The sequence below is a fragment of the Saccostrea cucullata genome, unplaced genomic scaffold (genome assembly GCF_032062105.1).
Source record: "Saccostrea cucullata isolate Sc308-1 unplaced genomic scaffold, CSIRO_AGI_Scuc_v1 ctg468, whole genome shotgun sequence".
Lineage (NCBI taxonomy): Eukaryota > Metazoa > Mollusca > Bivalvia > Ostreida > Ostreidae > Saccostrea > Saccostrea cuccullata.
In genome coordinates, this window is record NW_026926068.1 from 590708 (window position 1) to 613192 (window position 22485).

The 22485-nt window shown below is 34.2% G+C and overlaps 1 long non-coding RNA gene and 1 pseudogene across 1 annotated transcript; both read left to right on the forward strand.

Annotated features, from left to right (window-relative positions):
- The first annotated feature begins 90 nt into the window (after nucleotides 1-90).
- LOC134270659 (uncharacterized) lies at nucleotides 91-4857 on the forward strand (annotated as a pseudogene).
- Nucleotides 4858-6416: 1559 nt separating this feature from the next.
- Nucleotides 6417-8897, forward strand: LOC134270671 (uncharacterized). Its single transcript, XR_009992863.1, has 4 exons — nucleotides 6417-6672; nucleotides 7151-7287; nucleotides 7428-7505; nucleotides 8111-8897. It is a non-coding gene; the product is annotated as an uncharacterized LOC134270671 (long non-coding RNA).
- Nucleotides 8898-22485: the final 13588 nt, after the last annotated feature.

The following is a 22485-nucleotide window of genomic DNA, read 5'->3' on the forward strand; positions in this document are numbered from 1 at the left end:
ATCGGTTATAATTTTCCCTACTTTGTTGCAGGTCTGTTTGCATGTTGGTGGCTGACGCTGGTTCAATATTTGCACCAAGAAGCATACCACACATACCCTCTGTTGTAAGACTGGTACCCATGCAGGTGACCGACAGCCATGGCCACATTCAGCTGTGCAGCTCTTCATCCCCTGCCAGATCTTCTCACCTCTTCATAAAGCTTTTCTCGGTGACTGGTATAGTGGCACTTCTTACATCAAATGGAAAGGATCCATGCCAGGCCTCGTTTTTCCTCCCCATGCTGATTCCAGTCCAGTTGACCATCACAGTCTGGAATTAACTTCTGTGAGTGTTCTTTAAATGCATTGTTCCACAATTTAGCAGTCTTTTCTTGGTGAAGTACTTTGTATAATTTTGAATTTGGGTCATCTGACACAGATTCCATGTAGGTGTCCACTGGCTGGACCTCACTTGTCCCGGGTCGTAAAAACTTCATCTCGCTGCTTCGGCTCTTGGCATCCATAACTGCAAACACCCCATTTTTCTGTGGCCATACAATGTCCTGAAACTCTTCTTTACTTAGTCTTCTTATGGGAACCAGAGATTTGACTCGGCTGGTGGTCCCTATCTTCTTCTGGTCTTTGTTGTGAGGAATACTTCCTTTTTTGTATTGATGTTGATGCAACCATCTTGGTCCTTTTTTGGCCTGGTAATTATTGAACTGTATACTTGTAGACTTTTTCTAAGAATATGCTATTGTATGTTGTGCACATTTTTAAGTATTGTAAACTTTTGTGTTGTTTATTTATTTTAGAGCTGCCTGGTCTTCTAAGAGAAACTCCATTCTTTGATGACTGATGGAAAAGCCTCATCACCCCCCACTGCTTAAGAACCCCTTATCTTAATCACCAGCCATTAATCAGTGATCACTGTTATCAAAGCTCCAAGGTACATTATTGAAGTCTCTTTTGACACAATTTTTTCCAGTCTCTGACTTTGTTTTAAAATTAAGATTTTCACTTTTTTGCTAATTATACCCCCCGCAAACAAAGTTTGGGGGGTATATAGGAATCACCTTGTCCGTCTGTCTGTCTGTCCGTCTGTCTGTGCAATCGTGTCCGGTCCGTATCTTTCTTACAGAGGGACATTAGAATCTACTACTCCACACTAAGATTGCTCATGACCTAAGGGTGTGTCATGACCTTGACCCAAGGTCATTTGGGGAAGTTCAAGGTCACTGGAAGAAAAATTTAATAATTCGTGTCCGGTCCATATCTTTCTTACGGATAAACTTGGTAGGTTCTCATTTCACACAAAGATTGCCCATGACCCAAGGGTGTGTCATGACCTTGACCCAAGGTCATTTGGGGAAGTTCAAGGTCACTGGAAGAAAAATTTAATAATTCGTGTCCGGTCCATATCTTTCTTATGGATAAACTTGGTAGGTTCTCATTTCACACAAAGATTGCCAATGACCCAAGGGTGTGTCATGACCTTGACCCAAGGTCATTTGAGGAAGTTCAAGGTCACTGGAAGAAAAAATTCAAAATTCATGTTTGATACATATCTTTTATGGATAAACTTGGTAGGTTCTCATTTCACACAAAGATTGCCCATAACCCAAGGGTGTGTCATGACAATTGACCCAAGGTAATTTGGGGAAGTTCAAGGTCATTGGAAGAAAAATTTCATATTCGTGTCCGGTCCATATCTTCCTTATGGATAAACTTGGTAGGTTTTCATTTCACATAAAGATTGCCCATGACCCAAGGGTTTGTCATGACCTTGACCCAAGGTCATTTGGAGAAGTTCAAGGTTACTGGTAGAAAAATTTCATAATTTGTGTCCGGTCCATATCTTATGGATAAACTTGGTAGTTTCTCATTTCACACAAAGACTGCCCATGACGGAAGGGTGTGTCATGACCTTGACCCAAGGTCATTTGGGGAAGTTCAAGGTCACTGGAAGAAAAATTTCATAATTCGTGTCCGATCCATATCTTTCTTATGGATAAACTTGGTAGGTTCTCATTTCACTCAAAGATTGCCCATGACCCAAGGGTGTGTCATGACCTTGACCCAAGGTCATTTGGGGAAGTTCAAGGTCACTGGAAGAAAAATTTCATAATTCATGTTTGATACATATCTTTATTATGGAAAAACTTACTTCTGAAAAACCCAGCGGGGGGTATTTTGTTCCGCTTGGACAGTTCTAGTTAATTCCTTAAAAATCAGTGAACTTCCTGTTTCTTAGCTACCCAAACAGAAAAAAACGTCTATCGGATCATGCTAACAACTCATGTTTAAATCATGGTTTTGATATGATTTCGGTATAGGAAAATTTCACATGCAAATGAGCTAATGGATCATGGTTCTGAGATGATCTTTTAATCTAAACAACTAGCAAGAAAACCATGATCTTGGTATGATCTGTTGTAGCTAACAACTTGTATTAAAACCATGATCCTGGAATGATCTGTTGTAGCAAACAACTCGTATTAAAACCATGATCCTGGAATTATCTGTTGTAGCAAACAACTCGTATTAAAACCATGATCCTGGTATGATCTGTTGTAGCTCACAACTCGTATTAAAACCATGATCCTGGTATGATCTGTTGTAGCTCACAACTCGTATCAAAATCATGATCCTTGTATGATCTGTTAAATTGAACAACTCATAGGAAAATTCTACTTCTTTTACAATTTTACGAAACACTTTGATATTTTCAATAAAGTTCTCTTTAATATTTGATAAATAATTTCAGTTACCAAAAATTAAGAAAAAATATTATACACATATTTCACATGAACCATGATGTCATATAAATATAATCCCAACAAATGATCTTCCTTAATAAGATGACGATCTTAATATAAAACATTATCCAAACAATTCACTGAATTTTATAAAAACAGAATCACAGAAATCCATTCTTCTTAAAGAATAATCCGGAACTCATTGATATCACTGCTTGTTTATGATTCTGCAAAAGCATATAATTACAACATTTGTTCACTACAGAATCAGCTGAGTGGCAGATCTATTATTCAGAATCACAAACACTGAAAGGGCTCCCAATGAAGTAGTCTATCCTCTGATATAAGCTCTTTATATGTGTATATAAGCACCCTGAAAAGAAACATAAAGAAAGTGGTATTTATTTATCGATCAACATATTATCTTTAGATCATGAAAATATGAAATATTCAAGTACTTTCCCCATTTCATTAGTGAAAATAATTAGATTGATCACCAAAAGAATAATATTGTTGAAATGTAATATTATTTACGTACACAAATTTTGTCTTCACCAAAGGCGGTCTTTTGAATTTGGTAATTGGAATCCAACTCAGATGTTAATCATGAAGATGGAAATGTCGGTAGCTGCAAAAGAATTTAATTTTTATAAAAAAACATTTTATATAACGATTAACATGTACAACAAATATTTGAATCAAGGAGGTCAATTTGATGCTTAAATTAAGATTTCAATTCAAATCCATGTAAAGCTTTGTTATGTCTCTTCTACAAATTTACAAAGAAAAATTAAATCATGCACTTGCTGGTAGAAACTAGAAATTAAAAAAGGTCAATAATAAAATTAATGAATTATACTTACCCAGTATAGAGTTAATAGTCCAGCACCTATTTTTATTGCTTATATGATGCGAAGGCTTTTCTTTTAAATCGGCAACAAGAAAACGCGCACATCTTGTTTATAACTCAGAGACATTTTGTGCAAATTTCATTTAATTTCATTTAACTTTTAGTTGTCTTAAAGGTGTTACACAAGGAAATAGCCAATCAAAATGAACCTAGTCAATTGAAGTTCCATATATTTAGAGACAATTTTTTTTTTTCATTTTTGGCAATTTGTTTTAGGCCTACAGTATTAAAATTGGACTCATGTACTAGGATTATCATTTCCTTAGCAGAATTATCCCACTGAATTAAAAGGAACTCTTTTTTCAGGTGCGCATGATGCAGCTTCCTGGATGGTGTGTAGGCTGTTTGTCAACATGTGAATCCCACGTGCATTTCGGGGTAGGTAAGTTTACTGTAGATTTTCTTTCTTAAAAGCCGCATAAGGCATATTTTTTCTAATCTCAAATTTTTGTTTAAGAATTAATCTTTATTTTCTCTTTCATGAATTTTCTGCTGAGAGTCTAATAAATTAAATAATTTAATTTAAGCTATATAGTAATATATAGTGAAATTATTTCCTTGTGTGAGACCTTAAGATTTATATTTTTAAATTAACAGTTTTGTTTAATTTTCAAATAATTTTGCCTATTTTGTTGTTGTTTTAGGGGATGGACCACTCTACTTCCTTTTACAACAGGTGTAGATTCACAAAGTTCTGATATTGAGTTTCCATGACTATTCAGTAAGTGCAATATAACTTTATGTATTCTACTTTCAAAATTTCTATACTTACTTGTACTACATTTTGTATTTGATTTTAAATATGCGGTGCCTATTTACATTGCTTTTCAGTCAACAGCAGGAAAAGGAATAAAGTTTACGGGACTTTCACACTGTCCCTGGTAGCCACTTATGATAGAACCAACAGCTGTAGACATAGCATGCTTCATTATAGGTAAGTCTCCTGAGTAGTATATGTAGCAAGTCTCATACTCTGTCCTGCATGGAAGCTTAAGACAGGTCCAAGGTAAATCTTCTCTGCATGGATTCTCTTATGTTCTTGGTTCTTCCTGGAAACATGTGACTGCTGAATGGAGCCTTAGCAGTCTGTTTTGTTTGAGAGTCAAAGAAGTGACGCAAGTCCTTAAGGTTTTCAATAACATGTCATTGTTTTTCAGATGCACCAGATGCAGCGGCACTGTCTCCATCACTGGTGAAATGGGAATATGACTAGTCAGGTCGGACATCACTTTGTAACTCGCCAACACAATAAGTGGCCCATCTCGTCTCCAATGGTGGTCTCCAGAGGAATGGTTGCAGTGATTCCTTGTGTCCCATGCAGGTGACTTCCTTTCTTGTGCTTTGTATGTCCCTTTCTTGCATAGTTTATTATCACAGAAAACTGCCACCACATTTTTCTTCTGAGTTACATTCTTACTTACGGTGTAAGTCACTTGGGTCGCAGGCTTGCAGCTTGGAATGGGGTTTTCCCAAAGGCGCTGAAGTTGGCATTATTGTACAGAGCATATCTTCTATTGCTCTGATGGGGGTATCAGGAAGTCCACATTTTTAGCTCACCTGAGCCGAGGGCTCAAGTGAGCTTTTCTGATCAAAATTTGTCCGTTGTCTGTCGTTGTTGTCGTCGTAAACTTTTCACATTTTCATCTTCTTCTCAAGAACCACTGGGCCAATTTCAACCAACTTGGTACAAAGTATCCTTGGGTGAAGGGGATTCAAGTTTGTTCAAATGAAGGGCCAGGCCCTTTTCCAAGGGGAGATAATTATGAATTAGAGAAAAATTAATGGCATTTTTAAAAAAATCTTCTTCTCAAGAACCACTGGGCCAATAAAGCTGAAACTTATGTGTAAGCATCCTAGGTAGTGTAGATTCAACTTTGTTCAAATCATGACCCCCAGGGGTAGGGTGGGGCCAAAATGGCCACTCAAAGTTTTACATAGGAATATAAAGGAAAAATCTTTAAAAATCTTCTTCTCAATAACCACTGGGCCAGGAAAGATGAAACTCATTTGGAATCATCCGCAGGTAGTGTAGATTCAACTTTGTTCAAATCATGACCCCCAGGGGTAGGGTGGGGCCAAAATGGCCGATCAAAGCTATACATAGGAATATATAGAAAAAATCTTTAAAAATCTTCTTCTCAAGAACCACTAGGCCAGGAAAGATGAAACTCATGTGGGATCATCCTCAGGTAGTGTAGATTCAAGTTTGTTCAAATCATGACCCCCTGGGGTAGGGTGGGGCCAAAATGGCCGATCAAAGTTTTACATAGGAATATAAAGGAAAAATCTTTAAAAATCTTCTTCTCAATAACCACTGGGCCAGGAAAGATGAAACTCATTTGGGATCATCCTCAGGTAGTGTAGATTCAAGTTTGTTCAAATCATGACCCCCGGGGGTAGGGTGGGACCAAAATGGCTGATCAAAGTTTTACATAGGAACATATAGGGAAACCTTTTAAAATCTTCCTTTCAAGTACTTCAAAGCCAGGCTTCGTTATATATATAGGGAATCATCCTCAGGTAGTGTAGATTCAAGTTTGTTCAAATAATGACCCCCTGGGGGGGGGGGGGTTGTAAAATTCACGCCCCCCCCCCCCCCCCCCCGCAGTTTACTTTCAGTTCTGATCTGATCTGTGTTTTTTCCTAGCCAATTGCTCAGGTGAGCGATGTGGCCCCTGGGCCTCTTGTTCATTAAGTTCTTGAATGTTCTGCCTTGTTTTACTTCATACTGATTTATTTACATCGATAATAATTTTCCCCACTTTTTTGCAGGTCTTTGCATGTTGGTAGCTGACGCTGATTCAATATTTGCACCAAGAAGCATACCACGCACACCCTCAGTGTTAAGACTGTTACCCAGGTGACTGACGGCTGTTGTCACATTTGGCTGTGAAGTTCTTCATGAAGTTTTTCTTGGTGACTGGTAACATTTCTGACATCAGATGGAAAGGATCCATGCCAGGCTTAGTTTTTCCTCTCCATGCTGATTCCAGTCCAGTGAACCATCACAGTCTGGAAACTTATGTGAGTGTTCTTTAAATGCATTGTTTAATGCAGTCTAAAAAATTTCTTGGTGAAGTACCTGTACTTTGTATAATTTTGAATTTGGGTAATCTGTCACAGATTCCATGTAGGTGTCTACTGGCTGAACCTTACTTGGCCCAGGTCATAGAATCTTCATCTCACTACTTCATGCAGCTTTTGACATCTATAACTGCAAAAGTCCATTTTTCTGTGGCCGTACAATGTCCCCAAACTCTTCAGATCTTTACTTAGTCTTCTTATTGGCACTAGAAATTGGACTGGGCTGGTGGTCCCTATATTCTTCAGGCCTTTAATGTTGTGAGGAATTACTTCCTTTTTTGTATCGGCATCCATTTTGTTCCTTTTTTTGCCATAATAATTATTTAAGGTATATACTTGTAGACTCTTTCTATTAGCCTATTGTATGTGGTGCACATGTTTAAATTTTGTTAACTTTTGTGTTGTTTATTTATTTTAGAGCTGCCTGGTCTTCTAAGAGAAATCCATTCTTTGGTGACTGATGGAACTCATCACTCCCCACTGCTAATTAAAGAACCTGGCCTTATCTAAATCACCACCCATTAATCAGTGATTACTTGTTATCAAAGCTCTAAGGTACATTATTCAGAAGTCTCTTTTGACTCCATTTTTTTCCAGTCTTAACTGTTTTATTATTAAGATTATCTTCTCTTGTTTATTGCTAATTAATTCCTAATAAAACAGTTAACATAATTAAAGGGGACTCTTTTTTTTAGGTGCGCATGATGCAACTTCTTGGATGGTATGTAGGATGTTTGTCAACATGTGAATCCTATGTGTATTTTGGAGTTAAGGTATGTTTATACTTTGTCAATTTTCTTTCTTTAAAGCTGCTTAATTAAGGCATATTTTTTCTGATATCAATTTTTTGTTTAAGAATTAATCTTTATTTTCCCTTTCATGTATAAACAGTATTTTTTGCGAGTATTTAATGTTTACATTATTAGCAAGGGTGCTGAGATTGCTAGAATTAAATATCACTAAAATTTAATTGCGTTTTAGTCGTAAAAGCTTCTTTATTGAGCATTTTTAAAATCTCTAAAATTACTTCTCGCTAAAAATAAAACACCAATTTTTAAGGACAGATTGCTTAATTTACATCTCGCTAAAATTTCTAATTATCTGCTGAGAGTCTATTAATTAATTAATTTAATTGAAGCTTTATACAGTTAAGTAATATATAGGGATATTAATTTAATCCTTGTATGAGACCTAAATACTTGTATTTAAAATGAATAATATTGTAAAAAAAAAAATATTAATTGAATTTCTCTGATCTAAAAATATTCATTAATTGTGCAAAATGTGAATGTTTCTATCATATCATCATAAGTACCATAAATACTTGGTTCTTAAATATAACATGGTAAATAATATAGTATCCATTGTATTTCTGTAGTGTTGGACAACTGGAGCCCTGCCTTGTATTTCTCAAACTGGAGCTGTTGGGATGGAGTCCAGAGACATTTTCCCTATAGCTGTCTTTCCAAGAATTCTAATGGAGCCTGGAACAGTCAGTTTGGAGATATTTTCGCTTTATGTGTTCTTCCAAGTTTTCCCATTTTGTGGTGAGATAGACTTAGGAGATATTTTTGCTTTTCGTGTGAGATAGACTCAGGAGATATTTGCGCTTTTTGTGTGAGATAGACTCAGGAGATATTTGCGCTTTTCCTGTGAGATAGACTCAGGAGATATTTGCGCTTTTCCTGTGAGATAGACTCAGGAAATATTTGCGCTTTTCATGTGAGATAGACTCAAGAGATATTTTTGCTTTTCCTGTGAGATAGACTCGGGAGATATTTGCGCTTTTCCTGTGAGATAAACTCAGGAGATATTTTACCTTTCTGTGTTCTTCCAAGAATTACCATTTAACCAAGAGCAGAGCATTGTAACCACCAGAATACTCTTTGACAAAACTTTTTAAAGTTTTGAATATTGTTGGAATTTGATGTATTATTTATTGTATTTTATATCTTGGATTGAGAGAATTCATGGTAGTATTTGTATTATTGCAGACATTGGTTTTCAACATATTATATCAATATTGTAAACGTTACAGTTTCTATTATAAATCAGGGGGTTATAGGGGCTATACGGGAATATCATAATATTGTATACTTAATAGTTTCTATTATACATCGGGGTTACTGGGGCTATGTGAAGATCAGTGTAGTATACTTTACAGTTTCTAACAGGTCTGAGAGAATACTCGAAATCGGGTATTATCCGTGAAATCGCGTATAATACTCGATATTAGGGTATCGTTGAATCCGCGAAATCGGGTATAGGAGGTGTAATCACCTAATAAAACTTAAACAATGGGATGGCGCATGTTGCCGAGTTAACTTTCATCTAGATACACGTTTTCTAAAGGTATCACAAGCCAAGTAAGAATTTGGGCTTCAAGATTAATGCGCTCGGGACAACAAATACCCGTGAAGCTCAGTACATTTCATGATTTGCACACAAAAAGGTGTTCGATTTGCTTTATATTTTTCCCTATGTTGAAAGTAGATGCATCTTCCTAATGTTTATTCCCAACACAACAGAATTGTAAAGTATCAGAATTCGGGAATTTATAATAATTCCACATCAACACGACAAACATGAACAATTTGTAAAAAAATCAAATTATACGGAAACACATTTTACACACCAGATATGATGCCATGTTTAAACAAGGGATTGTCTATCGTATCTAATTATACATCATTAATTACTTTCACATTCATCTTGGCATAAAATCAATTTTATTTAAGAATGTATAAATAATGTAATGACAAAAATGTCTAAAATTTCGGCTAAAAGAACACCCTTTCTCTTTTTTTTGAAAATCTTTTCTTTTTTATTTATCATTCAAACATATTTGCAGAATATGTCTTCAGCATTTTAGCAGAGACAGTGATAGTTTCAGGAATATAGCTTATGAGAGAACAAAACTGTTGATCGTTTAATTTCGCTAAGTCATCAATATTTTACCATTTCTTGGCGACTTCAAAGGGGGGGGGGGGGGGGCTAAAGGCTTCTTGACCACCTCTGACAAAACAACCTAGACTGTGTTCTACATGTGTCCAAGAGACCTCTCTTTGAATGTCATGGTCGGTTAAACTCGTTCATGTATTTTTAATCGTAGGGAAGATTTATTCATCAAATAAAAATCATATACATTGTAGGTAAACAAAAAGCAACCTGTTATTTTCTAAAACAATATAAGACTACAAGTAACCAGAATTCATGTTTATTTTTCAACCACATTTTTTCATTATAGATGAGTATTAGGAAAAGTTATTGCCATGAGTAATACGTATCGTAGATAAAATAACTAAAAGAAAACTGTGACATATTGTCTAGAACCAATCAGATAGTGCGTTGTATTAGCATATTATAATGAGGTACAAGATAGCGATATAAAAAATTTAGAAGGTAAAGAGGTAAAATTTACCCTGTCTATCAAATAGTATAATAAAGAAAGGAAGTGGCTACGATTTTTATAAAATTTTAATGTCCGATGAGGAATTATATTCCCAAAAAGTGAGACAAGAGTTTCCAAGGCAATTGAACACTCCATTAAACGTAAAAACTATCAGAAATGTGAAAACTTGACTATGTAATTCAATGTATTTTAACTTCATGAAAAGATGTACACATTTGACTTTTATTTATACCCCCCCCCCCAAAAAAAAAACAAGAAAATTCTGTTCATATGACTTCTCGCTCTCAATTTGCACACAAATGCATAAAATAAAGGTAAAATAGTATATTTTGTATCGATTAAAATGCAACCAAAAAAATTACGGTGTCTTTGAATAAAAATTTCATGCTAAATTAACATAAAAAAAGACACTTACCTTCAATTAGCTATTTTCAAACTGTTTTCCCGAGGGTATTTATTTCATCTTATTTTATTTCCTTCTTTATAATAACGTTGGTATTCTATTATTGCAGAGATATACAATTATGACTCGCTTATACTGTACTCTCTAACTGTTAGGAATAATTTATATTTCACGATAAAGGGACGACATACATTTTTCAGTAAAAATTAATACATAACACGGAGTTAGTCGATCGTTTAATTTCTTTAAAATTTCACGTTTTGTGAATAGTGCACGAATTAGAAAATTAAGTATATGGAATACTTTAATGGGAAATAAAGACAAACGAAGTGTAGTTGTTTGTTTTTAGAAATTATATTGAAAAATAATAACGCCATTGTGTCCTCTTTGTTACCCCAGCAGTGTTTGTCGTGTGATTTTAAACTTATTTGAGAACCTTATGAATTAGGTTTAATAAAAATAAAATCACAAGATACTGATGTACAAGTAACAGTTACTGGCATAATGCGCCGTTGCTTTATTCTTTAGGTTTTATAGAAAGTTGCACGGAATTCCCGATTTCGCGGATTCAACGATATCCCAATATCGAGTATTATACGCGATTTCACGGATAATACCCGATTTCGACCTGTCTAATATATATATATATATATATTGGGGGTTATTGGGTGGAAAGCATAGTATTGTATAATTTATGGTTTCTATTATAATTTAATCAGGGATTATTGGGATTATGGGAATATGAAAGTAATGTTTACTTAATAGTAAATATGATATACCTGGGATTATTGGTGTAAATAGGAATTGAATGTTACAGTGGTATTTTATACTTTAGGCCAAAATAAAAAATAGTCTTGTTTCCTGCTACCCGACCTACCCTATTTTTTGCACCCAACCCTAAAGTTTTTTTTAAGCTTTTGGGAAAAAAATTCAAAATTTTAGGAATTTCATGTTATAAAAGTGAAAAAAAAATATTTACTCAAGTTGTATTACATGAAATATATGTTTAAAATATGGACTTTCATAAAATTCCACTGTTGTGCATCAAAAGACATGGAATTTCATTTTAAAAGATAATATTGACCTAGCTATGACATGTTCATTTTGGTTTTGTAGTAGTTCATATCCAGAAAATACCGTTGAAAAATAAAATTAAATTAAAAAAATAAAATAATTTTCCTACCTACCTACCCTATTTTTTTCTGGCTGGTAGCAGGAAACAAGACTATTATTTTTTTTGGCCTTATAGTTTATATAATAATATTTATACCTCTGGGGGCTATCGGGGTTGAGAGAATTTTCATGTTTTACATGTACATGTATTGTATCCGGAGTTATTAGGGATATTAGAAATTACATGTAATTTTGTATACTTTATTATAGTGTCTGAATTATATCTGAGTTAATAGGAGTAAACTCAGATTTGGAACAAACATACTTTTACTGAGGGAATGTTCTGTGTTATAATTTTCCAATGAATTTATCTTAACTTTAGTAATAACCAAACTTTTCAAGGTACTCTTTTGAGTGATGTTTGTCATATACAATATGAAGAATATAATATGCTGCTTTGTTCTTAACTAATACTCTCTCAAAACTTTTCATGATTTAAATTTGGTTTTTATATAGATATTTCATTTCTCTCCATGTGATTTAGAAGAAATTTTTAAATAATTTGATTTGAATTCCAAATTAAAAAATTATAAAATCTTTTTGAGCTTAGAAAAGAAAACTTTTCAAATTCATTATTAAGCAAGCTAGGTTAAAGTATTAAAATAATAAAGGACCTTATATAGACTTAAAGTTTTTCTTGATGTGAGTTTCATTCTCACATTCTAATGTATTTCATTTGTCCATAATCTTTAAATAGTCAATGCTTTTAATAATTCAGATTTTAAAGTGACAAACATGTTCATACATTTTGGCTTTCATGAAGTGTGCAATGAATTTCAGTCTAGGATTGGTTTCTTAATGAAAAATTAATTGAGCTAGTCAATCCTTAAAATATATTACCAGTATTATATATTTACTTGCATAGGGATAATAAATGATATATCTATAGGAGGGTTATACATATGTACATTGTATAGGGTTATTGGAATTCAAATTTAGTACCGGGTATTGCATACTTTGTATTCTCTATTATATAGGGAGGGGAGGGGGGTTAATGTAAATTTCATGTAGTAATATTTACATTCGCTGTGTTTTTCTAGTAAGCCAACTGTGAAATTGATTTGAAAACCATTTTCGTGTATACTCACGTGTAGAAATATACACGGAGAAACGTGCGTTAACGTGACGTCACAATGAGGCTGCAGTGACGTTAGTAAAAGTGCAACGATATAGGGCAGCGAAAAATTCAAATATTTAGCATATTTTAGTTGCTTCTAAACATGTAAAATGTAAATATAATGAATGTTTTTCAGTTTAGTGTGAATTATTGGTGTGTGAATCACACAGACTTGCACGTATGCTAATTTTTCATGAAGCGCGAAATATGCCTGCGTGACAAGTCTGTATGATTCACATACCAATAACTCACACAAAACTTAAAAACATTCCTTAATTGTACAGCAAACCATAACATTTTTTTTTATCAGAGAGTTTATCACTGAGAGTGTATTTGTCTCTGTATAATATTTTTCAGATTAATATCATTGCATTGTGTCATTTTTTTTTTACGAATGTTGATCTCAAATTATTGAAATTTTTTGTGGCGCAATATGTATTGTGCTTTTCAGTCTAATTAAAATTAGATCCTTGATCCACTCCAACTAGATCACTATACGAATGTATGGTGATCTAGTTGGAGCGGGTCAAGAATTCAATTTTAATTTACATTGTGCGCATTTGACATTAATTTTTGATTTTATGTAGGAATAATTTAATTTGAAATTATTGTTTTCATTTGCTCTTTATTGTACTTATTTCATGCTCTATGGTTTGTCTGGGATTACATGTATGGGAATTTAAGGATATACGATCCTCAGCCAGGAAGAATAACTCTTTAATTTATAATTTCATTCATAAAGTATTAAAATAAGGCTTGAAATTGAAATTTTTTCATGCAACAATTTTCATTTTATGCCTCTACGTATGATTCAATGCTCTTTAAAGTTTTAACAAACGGTACCGGTATTTAAAAAGTTGATATTTGTATCTCATAAAATGAAGTAAAACTTGCATATTTAAAAAAAATCAAATTTCTTTTAATTTAGCCTTAGTTACCAATGTTTATATGCATGATTTGAAATTAGAAGTGATTTACAGTGTTTTCTTTGAAAGGAAACACTTCACACACTATGCATTATGAAACAATGGAAGTAAGTAGGAGAAAGTAAAGTCCAAATAATTGTAAAATTCATGCAATTTTCTTTAAAAGCCCAGATACCTATGATTTTTATTCCTAAAATGTATTTCTTGATCAATTATCAATTAAAAAATATGCAATAGGTAGTTCAAATCGCATTTCCTGAAAAATTATTCGAGATTTACTAATTTTCCCTATATAATATGATTAAATTTAAAGATGAATCTTAAAGAAACACTGTGGGAAAATACATTTTAATTTGAGAATTTAGAGACATCTTTGTGAGCATTTTCAATTAATCAATGCCTGATTTTCAGAACCTGAGGATCGGATAACCTTAAATGTAGGATTGATCACACCAAATGTAACTACATATATTTGGGATTGTGGCATCACATATGTTATATTAGGGATTGTAGCAACACACCTGACATTTTATATTACAATGTATAATTATAATAGATATGGACCATAGAAATTTATTGTAGCATTACCAACATGGGATTTCACTGATTTATCTGGAATGCATGGTATTATTGTATTGTGCACATGACATTTTTCATAATTGATCAGGGGAAATGTGACTAACTATTAGAATTTTTAGCAGTATAACACAGAGGCATATTATTTTGATATCTCTTGTTAGAAGATTATGGTTATAGTTTTGAACACAAGACATTCTCTGGATGCAGGGTGGGGGACTGGTGGCAAGGGAAACAAAGAAATATGTTGTTTTGAATTTATCTCTAAATATTGTATTAAACATTTTGCTTTGTTTAATTGTTTTCATGTTGTTTACTTACATGTATCTATAAGACAGTAACAATAATGAATTTTGCAGTCATACATGAAATAATCTAATGTTTGATCTATTTAAGTGTACCCCTAGTACTTCATTAACATGATTAAGTAGGCTAAAAGGAAAATTATTAACCAACTTGTTTTAGGTGTGCACTTGATTGCTGAAGAGAATTAAGTTCTTTAGAGAATTAAGTTCTTTTCAGAGCTTAGAACTGTTTTTGAATTGGTTCAGTAAATATTTGCAGAGACTTGAAGACTATATGTTGCGTTTTATGAGTCATGAATTAAACTTTATCAAAGATGGCAAAATTTCAAACTAAAACATGCAGAACATTTTGCAATGCATATTTGGATGCTTATACTGCTGTTTGCATTTGATACTCATAAGATCTAAGTGTGCTCTAGTCACATAGACTATAGTACAGTGCAGGATGCTTTAATGTACTTGATATTCTAGAAATCATTCAATCTTGCATATGTTTTACCTATACACATTCGGATGCTGGTAGCCTTATGCTTTGTATGCTGCATATGACCTATATAGATCTACACTGTTTCATCATAACTTGCTTGTGGTTGACCAGTTGATAATCAGCCTTGCTCTTGGGGTACATCCACCAGTAAGCTTTGTTTTCAGGTGCTCTGGTATGCCAGGGTTTTGTGTTCATTTCATTTTATTTCCATCATACCTTTACATGCCATGTTGTAATTATCCGTTGTATTCGTTAAATGTAATAAATGTGGATTGATTTGATAGTTTTGTAATTTTTTATGGGCATTTTTTGTCAATTTTGAAATGCTTTAGATACAGTTATAAGAGCAATGTGGCACAGTGGTTGGATCATTTGTTGTAGAGTTGTGTCTGCATAAATGAGCACATGCAGGTTTAAATCTGGGATATCCACAACACATATATTAGAGATCAGCAGGCATGCTTATGAAAATTTCCTAAGGTATGTCTTAATACGTGTCTTAGGATATTTCTTAGGACATATCTTAGGCACATCTTAAGATACGTCTTGGGGTGTAAAAGGAAAGCATCTTAGGATTATCCTAAGTTAAGATGTCGTAAATTTCATCTTAGGCATTTTCTTCGTTTTCTTTTTTATAAATGAAGCACTACAAGAAGTCCCTATTTCAAGTTACCATCATATGTAGATGTAGGGGGGGGGGGGGGGTAAGCCCCCTCTAGTTCTTTAAAGAATTTACTTAAAACAATCAAATGAAATTTTGATCCGCTGGCATACTTCTACGCTTAGGGTAGCGACTAGCGAGTATGCAAGCAAATCTATCATCAGTGATCTAAAGCCATATGCGAATTCATGTTTGTATAATTATATATTAATGTAACCCCCCCCCAAAAAAAAAAACAACAACAAACAAAAAAACTTTCAGGTTTGGAAACGATTAATATTCTTATTTTCCTTACTTATTAAAACATTTCTGAGTCAGTATTTCTTTAGTGGGTGTTTCCCTAGACCTTTTTTAAAAACATGCTTTGATTCAAGACTAATTTTTTTAAGTATGATTTTTTAAAAAATTCATTTAAATCTATTATTTTCATCGATTTATATTACATACATATATCTTTAGCAGTTTTATCCATTTTACCCCAGTTTTGTACAGAAAATGTTATATAACATAGCTATACTTCTGTACAATCTTGTTTACATTTAGCAGAATCAGAAAAGCGGAGCTACATGACAATATACACGTACATTTTCTTTTCATACTTATTTGTATTATTGGATAAGTAATTTAGAAAAGATATAAGGCATAACATATTTTCTGGTCTTCTTGTTGCAGTTGATCAAGTTCGCTCTCTCTCTCTCTCTCTCTCTCTCTCTCTCTCTCTCTCTGGAAAAGGAAGAGGCAGTCACGCTAATATGTATAAACTTTCTTTATTTAAAAATAATGTGTTGTTTCTCTGCTGTCTTTATTATTTACACTGGCTAATACCAAGAAATGCAACAGATTGATGCAATACACGGGCATTAAATTCTAAACATGTATATGCTTAGATCTTTTAAAGGTATCCCCCTATCCCTCCGTTTTTCCCCAATAAAAACAATTGATTGTTTATTTTTATCTAATTTGAAAGGGCTTGAATAAATCTTTTTAGCTCACCTGAGCCGAAGGCTCAAGTGAGCTTTTCTGATCACATTTTTTTCTCACTTTTCTGATCATGTCGTCCGTCCGTCTGTAAACTTTTCACATTTTCGACTTCTTTTCAAGAACCAATGGGCCAATTTTAACCAAACTTGGTACAAAGCATCCTTTAGTGAAGGGGAGTTTAAATTGTTAAAATGAAAGGCCAAGTTCCCTTACAAGGGGAGATAATCAATAAAAGACAAAAATAGGGTGGGGTCACTAAAAAATCTTCTCAATAACCACTGGGCCAGGAAAGCTGAAACTTATGTGGAAGCATCCTTGGGTAGTGTAGATTCAATTTTTTTCAAATCATGACCCCCGGGGGTAGGGTGGGGCCACAATAGAGAATCCAAGTTTTACATAGAAATATATAGAACAAATCTTTAAAAACCTTCTTCTCAAGAACCACTGGGCCAGGAAAGCTGAAACTTATGTGAAAGCATCCTTAGGTATAGCGTAGATATTAAATTATCAAAATCATGACCCCTGGGGGTAGGGCGGGCCACAATAGGGAATCCAAGTTTTACATAGAAATATATATAGAACAAATCTTTAAAAATCTTCTTCTCAAGAACCACTGGGCCAGGAAAGCTGAAACTTATGTAGAAGCATCCTTTGGTAGTGTAGATTCTAAAGTTTTAAAATAAAAAAGGGAAGGGGGTAGTTGGGCATGATAGGTATAGCAAGAGGGGGAATCTGGTAAAGATCTGCATCACCCAAGTTACTCAGGTGAGCGATGTGGCCCATGGGCCTCTTGTTTAATGATTTAATCTTTAAATGCACACATGTCAATTGATCTCCATTTTCATGTGCACAGGCATATGCATACATTCACACAGTACAATGCTCATAAATTGATTTAGTTCATTAAAGAAATCATTAATTTACAACAAATATTTGATTTATTTACACAAAAAAATCATTCTTAGTTGTTTTCCCGACACCAGTACTTCTTAAAACCACCTAAGATATGACTTAAGACATGTCCGCAGTCGTCTTAAAGTTGGGACTAAGATTAGGAGGTCTCCTAAGATAGGATAGCTTCGATGGCTTCACATAAGACTAAGATATGTCGTAAGACCGTCTTAAGATATGTCTTAGTCCTAACATAGCTTCATAAGCATGCCTGCAGTCCTTCAGGCCAGGCACTGTGTGCCCAGTATATTGAAGTCTTAATTTATTTGCAGTCCTCCACCGTGGTGGCATCTCAATATCATTGACCTTTTTGTATCAAAACTGAATTGGATCAAGGTGTACAATGTAGTTGTACTGACATGAAACAAATTTGGTTGTAATTAAAAGTCTAAAAAGACCATAGAATGGGAACAAACTTCAAATGAATTTCAAATTATAAAAAAATACTTTTAATTTGATATGGATCTAATTTTTTGAATAGAAAAAAGTTGCTAATTTAAGGATGCATACCACAAAAATTTTTCTTATCTTTCACAGAAGAGTTACAATGGTATTTTTTTTAAACATTTCTTTCAATGGAAGATGTAATTTAGAAATTAAAATATCCCCAGAAACTTTGCAGTAAGAAAACTTAACACATTTTTAAAACTTTTTAAAATATGCATTTTCTCAAATTTCACCTAATTATGGCTTGACCAAACATTATGCTGTGAAACTAAACAAATATCACTTTTAAAGTTAGAGAATTTGGGGATAAAAAGTTTTTGTTATTTATCCTTTAACATCAGACAAATGTGTAACTTTTTGATTCATATGGGTGGGGAAAAAATCATGTCATTTTAGTCATTAATACTAATAATCTTAATGGAAATGTGAAAAAGGAAAAAAAAATCTCGAATTGAAAAGAAAAAAATAGAAAGTTGGAACCCTGTTCAAATTCTCAAATTAATATTCAAGATTGGAGTTAGATCGTATTTTATAGGGAAAAAAACTCGAAAATGAAACAAAAGAGGATTGTTGCATGTTTTGAACACAATTTTATTGTATTGTCATGTTGTAAATTTTGAATTTACCGGGTGGCAGTAAATACAAAATTTACAACATGACAAGATGTCATGTTGTAAATAATTTTGTATTTACTGCAACCATGTAAATTCAAAATTTAAAACATGACAGAGAGTCCCTTTAAAATATCAATGGCACATTTCATTTTGACTCACTCGTCCTGACTCATTGGCAACCACAGACTTGAAAAGTGGGAGGATATATATAGTAATCGGGATGTCCGTCTGTTATGCTTTGGGTTACCCATCCCTTATACCACTTAATGGATTTTAACGAAACTTCCACAGAATATTTTTTGTTACATATTTCAGGTTTTCCATAGCAAAACATACTTATATCTCGTCTCGAAACAAAACATGGATTTTGCCATTATAATGGTATTGGAGGTTGGGGTCACAGGGGCCTGTAAGATACTGTCTTTGATTTTACGTTATCAATATTTTTGTATACATAAAGTGATTACGTAAAATCAAAGACAGTATGTTACCGGTCCCTGTGGTTGGGGTATATACCATTTAGTGAGCTCAGTGATATCAGTACCTGACTGCTGTGTAAAAGCCTTGAAGAATAAAAGAAATAATAATGAAGTTGCTTAAACAACATTTTGCTTGTTTTTACACCTTAATTTATTATCAGGATAATAAAATATTGCATAGTTTCAGAGATCGTATTGTAATTTATGAAATAAAAGAATTATTTTCACAAGAAGATGTCCATGGGCTACACATCGTCGCAAACCATGCACGGCCAAAATGCACGGTCCTCTCCCATTCTGGCCGTCTTGGAGAGAGCGGACTCCGAACCATGACTTGAGACGATGTATAAGACACAATGCTCAGTTCAGCCCCACCGGGTATTGTAGATAAAACCATGACCCCCAGGAGTAGGGCGGGGCCAAAATTTAATAAGAAATACAAGTTTTACATAGAAAACATATAGAACAAATATTTAAAAATCTTCTCAAGAGAACCACTGGGCCAGGAAATCTGCAACTTATGTAGAAGCATCCTTAGGTATAGCGTAGATATTAAATTATTAAATCATGACCCCCGGGGGTAGGGGGGCCACAATAAGGAATCCAAGTTTTACATAGAAATATATATAACAAATCTTTAAAAAAACTTCTCAGGAACCACTGTGCCAAGATATCTGAAACTTATGTGGAAGCATCCTGGGTAGTGTAGATTCTAAAGTATGAAAATCATAAGGGGGAAGGGGGGAGGGGGGACGATAGGTTTAGCAAGAGGGGGAATCTGGTAAAGAACTGCATCACCCAAGTTACTCAGGTGAGCGATGTGGTCCATGGGCCTCTTGTCTTGATTATCCCCCCTTGTTTGCCCTTCATTTTAACAAAAATTCCCCTTTTCCCAAATGCTTTGTGCCAAGCAAAACAAACACACAATTTATTGTCAGTCCGTGCAGTTGTGGTGAACAGACTTTTGCAATTCAACGCACCCGGTGAATCGTAAACAGGGCTCTTGCCTTGTTTACATAACACGTGTGTGCTCGATTTGCTAAACTCTGTACGCAACTCTTTGTTCGGAGTGACGATAGTGCGATAAAGCAATAACAATGGCACGATATAGCATCGCATCACCACATCTTCGCTAGCCAAGGGTTTAGGATCCGATACCTACTCTACAACAGGGTAGGTATCGGATGCGATAGTGAACTGCGTGGCCCTATCCGGATTCCATAGAATCGTAAACAGGGCTCTTGCCTTGTTTACATAACACGTGTGTGCTCGATTTGCTAAACTCTGTACGCAACTCTTTGTTCGGAGTGGCTAGATACCTACTCTACAACAGGGTAGGTATCGGATCGGAAACCCTTGGCTAGCGAAGATGTACTTCTTAAAGAGTTTTGCTTTTATATGTATAAATTGTAAAAGTCAGTCGTCGATTGTAAAATTAAGTCTCTCTTCATAAAACTCCATTAAGAAACAGTTGAAATTTGAACACATTTAAATCAGCCTGCAGTCTAAGGGAAGTAATCCACACGATAAAATAAAACGAGATGTCAAGACATACAGGCACTTGGATTCTTTATATACGGCCATCCAAATTATCTGAAAAGATATAAAAGATACAAATGTTCAAAAATGAAGCAAAAAATAAACAAAAGTAACAGAAGGGGTGTGTATTGAAGAAAAATATTGATACAATATTTTATATTGATTTACAGATATACATTCATAATGCAATATGGATTCTTTGACAATTCTATCAAAAAGTGATAAAAATTATTGACTGCATGAATAAATTTTATAAAAACTAGGTGGTTTAATTTTTATAACTCATTTTGAATTTCTTCTCTATCACTGAGTAATTATGAAATAAACCCTTAATGTTTGTAACACGTATTAATTAATGGATCATTATACCCCCCCCCCTCGCTTGAAAAGTGGGAGGGTATTATAGTAATCGGGATGTTCGTCCCACAGGGGCCGGTAACATACTGTATTTGATTTTACGTATACTATATATATACAAAAATACATGTACGTATAGTGATCACAATCAAATACAGTATGTTACCGGCCCCTGTGGTTCGTCCATCCGTCCGTCCGTTACGCTTTGAGATAACCTTCTCATTTCCGCAAACCTCTTATACCAATGAATGAAATTTGATGAGAATCGCTAAAATCTTATTTTACATATTGCCATGATTGTGCACCTTCTACTTTATTTTTTTTATATTTATATTTTAGGTCTCTCAGAGCAAAACATGGACTTTACTATTCTAATCATATGGGAGATGAAGGTTATCATTTAGTGAGCTCATTGCTCACAGTACCTCTAGTTAAATATTAGCTGCAGATCTGTAACTCTCCGAAAAAATATATTGATAGACCGGAGAGCTACAGTGCCACCTTTTGAAAAAACTATATTTATTGCGCACGAAAAAGTGCGATCGGTTCTTGGATAATTCTTCCAAATTCTTACCTAAACATTGCAAAAAAGCTAGATTTAAAAAAATCTTTACTCCTCTATGAAGTTGACCTCTGAACTAAGCATATTGGACCGAATTATCTTTGATACCAAAATGGCAGTATAAATACTGTAAGCGAAATTTTTGATGATTACAATATAAGGGCCAGGAGGACTATTAAAAATTATTTCAAATGTTTGGTTGTGGAAACAGCGAAAGAATATGTTAGGAACACACGGTTAGTAATATTTTGTGATTATAGTGTTAAAAAAAATTAGGGATGTCAACGAGTACCCGGTTAACCGGGTACTCGATCGAACGTCCGATTATCGAATACCAAAATCGGTATTCGTTAACTCGGATGTATAATTTTAAATATTTCTAAGCTTATTAGTCCCCTACCGGTGAAACCGGAGGGGACTATAGGTTTCCTCTGCGTCCGTCCGTCCGTCTGTCCGTCCGTCTGTCTGTCCCCGTCAGTCTGTCCCACTTGGTTTTCCGCACTTTTTTTCTAAACGCTTGCAGATATTGAGCTGAATTTTGGTACGTGGGTGTATCTTAATGAGTTACAGATCAAGTTTGAATTTCGTTTTGCTTCATTGATTTTTGACAGAATAATGGCATTTTGAATATTTTTCATTCCCACTTGGTTTTCCGCACTTTTTTTCTAAACGCTTGTAGATATTGAGCTGAATTTTGGTAAGTGAGTGTATCTTAATGAGTTACAGGTCAAGTTTGAATTTCGTTTCGCTTCATTGATTTCTG